Raw genomic sequence first — 6,000 nt, forward strand, 5'->3', positions numbered from 1 at the left:
TCCAGAATTCAAAGTCCTTCTTCAGATATATATTTGAGACAATAGGGATGTGGTCAGAAAGAGCTCAGCTGTGAGTGTGCTGGTAGATAAATTCCTCAAGCCAGGCTTCATTCTCCACCTTCCCCATCACATTGGAGTGTAAATGATGATGAGAGCTTTCAGAAATCTCACATTTGCTAAGGAAGGTGCTGCCTCTAGAGCTGTGGGTTGATGAAAGGTGGAGGATTGCTCTTCCTCAATCATTGCTTCAGGAGTCGGGTCAGGAGACAGTCAAACGACTGAAGCCTTTCAGGGCTTCTGGGCCTTGACAGCCATCTGTGGAATTCTGAAGCAAAGCTGCCACTCCAGAGTCCTTGTCTAACGTGATAGGCATGCAGAATGTGTGGGAGGCTGCATCCTTAGGAGCAGAGGGAGAGGGATGAGTGCAGAAGAGTGTTTCTAGCCTGGAAAGTAGCTGCTGCTATGCTGAATTTAGGAAGTTGCCTTCTACTGAGTCAGACCACAAGTCCCCTAACCAAGCAGTGGTGGCTGATGAACATTGGGACTGGTAGGGCAGAAGGCAGAGAGGCCAACTGCAAGTAGAGCCTATACCAATGATAGGTGGAATCAGAACCAGTGGCTGGCCGCATCAACCAATTGTGGGTCTGGCCCTCCCTGTTGAGCTCTACAAAGAGAACACTAGGACTAAAGGGAGGAATCTGAAATCCAGTGTCACTTCCCCTGGACTGGATGCAAGGAAGAAGGTAGGTGGAGGGTGACTGAGAGCAGTCTGAAGTTGGTGGGTCAGTGCTTCATTCGTCCTAAGGGACCAGCCTCTGCTGTAGCCCAGTGTCTACTCTGATTGACAGTGACTCTCTAGGGTCCCAGGCAGAGAGGGCTCTGTGGGAGGAGGCTTGCTGAGGGGGTGAGGTTTTTTGTTTTTTGTTTTTGTTCCAAATGGATTGATCAGGAGCAACCAGTGGCCAATGTTGGGTCTCTTGTCTGACAATCCTTTTGAACCTTTTCTGGAGCCAGACTTGGCACCAGTCATCTTCTCCCCAGATAATTCCAAGATTTCTCTGGGACCAGATGAAACCCATCCCAACTTGGTAGATCCCCAAGACTCCAGATCCTTGAGCTGATCCCACCCTTCCTCTTGATCTGACCAGCCCTACTGTGATATCTCCATGCAAGTCATCACACTTAAGGCTTATCCACACTTACCTTTTCTCTGTGCTTTCCAGGCACAGTCCACGTTTTAAAGCTCTATGTCCAAGCGCCTTTTCTTTCTTTCTTTCTTTCTTTCTTTCTTTCTTTCTTTCTTTCTTTCTTTCTTTCTTTCTCTCTCTCTCTCTCTCTCTCTCTCTCTCTCTCTCTCTCTCTCTCTCTCTCTCTCTCTCTCTCTCTCTCTCTAGCTTTCCCTGCAAAAGCCTACATTTCAAAGCTGAATCAGAGCAAATGGCCATCCAGAGAAAACCTGAATTGCTGTTTGTTATGCTTCAGCAATAAAGAACAGGTTTTCATGGGAAAAGCTCCAGGGCAAAAGCTTTAAAGTGTGGGCCAGTGTCTGGAAAGAGCCAGGGCCAGATAAACCCTAATTGTGGATGGCAGCAACTTCAAAGCTGTACTTCTTGCTCTTCCTCCTTAGAGTTCCGTGGGTGATAATCAGTGCTAGAACCCTGCTCAGAATAGATGCTTTGAGATTCACATGACTAATATGGGGCAAGCTTGTTCTGTACCACTCCAGAAGGGTAGGATCTGAAACAATGGATTCAAACAACAATAAATGAGATTCTGACTAAACATTAGGAAGCACTTTATGATAGCTGTTTGACTGTGAAATGGACTCCCTTGGATGCTGGTAGACTGTTAAAAACCTCATTGGAGGTTTTTAATCAGAGATTGGATGACCATCTGTCAGAGATTCTTTAGTTGTGATTCCTGCATTTCGGAGGGTTGGACTATAAGACCTGTGGAGCCTCTTCTAACCATACAATTCTATGATTCTATTATATGAGGCTCATTCATTTAAATGGGTCTATTCTAAGAAGGACTTAGTTAAATACAACCCAATATCTTTAAACTAGACTTGGATAGGGAAGCCCACTGAAGAGAGGACATCTTCCAACAGGCAACGTAGGACACACCACAACTGTGTGCCTCACCAACCTTGGCAGGCTTCGCAAGATATCTAGTCACAGTCAATCTGTTTTGTTACACTTGTTACACAAACAATTTTATCTGCCACTAGTAAGTCCACTAGCTGGCTCATCTGGGTAGCCACGGCCGCTACAGCAAAGGCAATTTGCAATGTAATCTTTGAAAGCGTCTGCAGAGAAATACAGGGGACATTAAACAGATCTGTTCTCTCCTTGTCGGGGACATATAAACAAGCCCAAATGCCAAAGCCGTATGGAGAATATCAAAGTCAGGTAACACTTAGTTAAGCGCAGCACTATGGAAGGGAGAAGGCCAGAACACAACACAACAGGAGCCTTGTCTGACATAACTGCTGTGATACATCACATAGCCCCCACATTGCTTATTGACCACACTTGTAGACCCAGCACCCTGCTGCTCTTCGGACCAAAGGGCTGTCTGGGGAAAGACCATGCTTAAGGAACTGTTTGCTTTAAAATATTTCCCTCTCTTCTGACTGTTTTGTGAACCTTCATTTCCTTCTGCTCACTAGATGTTACTAGTGGGGAGGGGGAACCTTCAACTTTACTGCCTGTGCCTGCTCTGAGGGGTCAGAGGCAATATGGTCACCTGTTTAATAAAACAAGTGACCCGGGCTTGTGTCTATTGCTCCCTGAGGTCCTGTAAATGTTGCTGTACAAACAACTGGGTATTGTTGCCAATCAGGCTGGGCAGGCTTCAGAATGGTGGTATCTACTTTGTTGGTTTAGATTTAGAATATAAGATGAACCTGTTGGATTGAGCACCCGGCATCCTGTTCTCACATTGGCCAACCAGACGCCTATAGGAAGCCTGCACGGTGGACGTTAGAACAGCTGCAACTTCCCCCACCTGCAATTCTGAGCATATTGCCTCTAATGTTGGGCAGAGAGGGACCAATGGGAAAGTTCTGCAAAATAGTCTCTTCTCACTGAGTTGATGAGAGGGGAGGTGTTCTGCCACCAAGCTTTACCGCTGGATGGGAAGGTAGCTTTGGAAACAGCAAGCTTTCCAGTATACAGAACCTCAAAGACTAAAGTGTGCATATAAACACATATATTAGTGAAAATAACATACAAAACTGTTCTGAGAACCAGCAGAGCCAGGCTGGATCAGCCACATTTCTTCAGGTGGAATGCAAGTCTGATAAATGATCATTTGTTATTATTGAGACAACTATATCATTGAGACTAAGCAAATAAATTAAATCCCTTTTCGGAGATGTTTGACAACAAATGTGACATGTCACCACACATTTACAAAGTTATGATAGCTGTAGCCTAAACAACCGGGCTTCAGAAGCCCATTCTATTATTTAAAAACTCCTGCTCAGAATATTGTAATGCTTTGCACATAGGACCACCATTCAAGAGGGCCTGGAAAACAACTGGTGAAGGATATGGCTGCAAAGTTTCTAACCAGGATTAGGCATGAATGAACCTATAACATTGGTTCTTTTATCTTTTTTTAAATATTCTTTGATTTCCAATCCATTTCCTGGCTCAAAGCACTAATTTTGACATAAAGTCCTGCATAGCTTGGTAACTAGATATGTACCTAAAGAAGAGAAGAAGAAGACGAGTTTAGATTTGATATCCGGCTTTATCACTACCCTAAGGAGTCTCAAAGCAGCTAACATTCTCCTTTCCCTTCCTCCCCCACAATAAACACTCTGTGAGGTGAGTGGGGCTGAGAGACTTCAGAGAAGTGTGACTAGCCCAAGGTCACCCAGCAGCTGCACGTGAAGGAGCGGAGACATGAACCCGGTTCCCCAGATTATGAGTCTACAGCTCTTAACCACTACACCACACTGGCTTTGCCACTTCTCATAGGTCCTAGGATTCTAAGACCATCTATTAGGGCTGTTCCCTGAGGGCTTCTCCATACAACCTGTTTATTGAACATTTATCCTGATTTACTTGCACAAAACTTATGGGGAGGTTAGATTATGTCCAGTTTGATTTGTTGGTGGGGTGGTTATACAACTGTAGGCATCAGAGGCACCAACTTGTCCCTAAGATTGAAGGGCCCCAATGTGTGTCACACATGTGATGTCATACATGCAGCACACAGCACACATTTGTGACATCACGTGCCTAGTGTGTGCCGTGTGTGTGTGACATCAAGTGTGTGATGTGCAGCATGCATGTGACATGGCTTCAGTGGCTGGTGGCTCCTCTCACGCTCTCACACCCAGCAAGAGCCAGCCACTGAAGCCGTGTCACAGTTGGCTCTGCACTTGGCCTCTTCTGCCCCCTCATCATTGAGTGGGCCCAGCCCCCTCCCAACGGGCGGGGGGGGGGACGGCAAAAACACCTTGGCCCCATAGAGCTGGCCCTCCCGGTGAACATTCCTCCTGATTTACTTGCAAAGTGCTTATACACCCTCCTGCTATTGTTTTGCTCATTCCATACTTTTCTATGCATTTCTCTGTCACTTTTCTAACCCCAAGAATTCTCTTTTTAAAAGTGGATTTGTTGGACTAGGGTGACAGAGCACTTTACGTGTACAAACCTAAGTTAATGATAAAAAGGTAAAGGGACCCCTGACCATTAGGTCCAGTCGTGACCGACTCTGGGGTTGTGCGCTCATCTCGCATTATTGGCCGAGGGAGCCGGCGTACAGCTTCCGGGTCATGTGGCCAGCATGACTAAGCCACTTCTGGCGAACCAGAGCAGCGCACGGAAACACCGTTTACCTTCCTGCTGTAGCGGTCCCTATTTATCTACTTGCACTTGGACGTGCTTTCGAACTGCTAGGTTGGCAGGAGCTGGGACCGAGCAATGGGAGCTCACCCCATACCTTCCCACAAAATAATGACAGTCCAGGGGCTCTTTGAGTGTCCCCTCAAGCTCAAGTCGAAAGGGTGGCTGTATGAGAGGACCTGATACCTAACATTGCTTTATCTTTCTGTTTCGTAACTGCTTTCTGTTTTTTAACTTGTATGTCCCTCATTTATGCAGCAACTTGGAAACACAATCAATCAATCAATCAATCAATCAAATATCTCAGACAAGATAAAAAAAACTGTTTTTGTATGTGACTATGGCAGCAAGAGTACTATTGGCACAGAAATGGAAACAATAAGAATTACTGACAATAGAAGAATGCCAGACGAAGTTAATGGACTACACAGAGCTGGACAAGATGACAGGGAGAATTCAAAACCAACGGGACCAGAGGTTCTTGAAGGGTTGGACTAAATTTGAGAACTAATCGAAAGACAATTGTAAACAAAAAATTATGCTTGTAGGTTTACAAGAAGTTTTGTAAGGAGAACTATATGAAATATTACAGAAAAAAGTTAAGAAAGTAAAAATTGGTTATTGTTTTTTTTTAAGTAATAGTGAATTATGGAATATAAGAAGAAGTTAGGATGATTGGAAATCTTTAGACGTGGCTGAGGGAAGTCCAAAAAGATTGTATAAGATGTGAAGGAATGTTAAATGAAATGTATGCAATGTATGCAAAAACGTAATAAAAAATATTTATTAAAAAAATCAATCAAATATCTCAGTCTGCCCAAAATTATTTGAGCAATCCATTTATTGACAGTGATGGGGGGGGGGGTTAGGGCTGGAAAAGGCATTGTATTGGGGGGTGGACCTCTAGGGGAATGTGTTTCCCAATGGTAATGAGGAGTAAACCACATCATAGGCAGAGTGACTTCAAAGATATTGTGCAGATCAAAAAACAAAGTGGGAGGAATTATGTTTTATAACAGGAAAAATATTGCTAACAGTTGCTAGCAATGTACAACACTTACATGTTTTTTAAAATAGAGCAAATGATGGGTCCAGGGTGAAAAGGAGGTTAATCCAATGGGGTTAGCTCCATCAGAGC

The 6,000-nt window shown here is 44.4% G+C and overlaps 1 long non-coding RNA gene across 1 annotated transcript; it reads left to right on the forward strand.

The window, feature by feature from the left end:
- The first annotated feature begins 37 nt into the window (after positions 1–37).
- Positions 38–5,666, forward strand: LOC148686652 (uncharacterized). Its single transcript, XR_015948727.1, has 2 exons — positions 38–743; positions 5,121–5,666. It is a non-coding gene; the product is annotated as an uncharacterized LOC148686652 (long non-coding RNA).
- Positions 5,667–6,000: the final 334 nt, after the last annotated feature.

The sequence above is a fragment of the Zootoca vivipara genome, chromosome Z2, assembly GCF_965207765.1.
Source record: "Zootoca vivipara chromosome Z2, rZooViv2.hap1.1, whole genome shotgun sequence".
Classification (NCBI taxonomy): domain Eukaryota; kingdom Metazoa; phylum Chordata; class Lepidosauria; order Squamata; family Lacertidae; genus Zootoca; species Zootoca vivipara.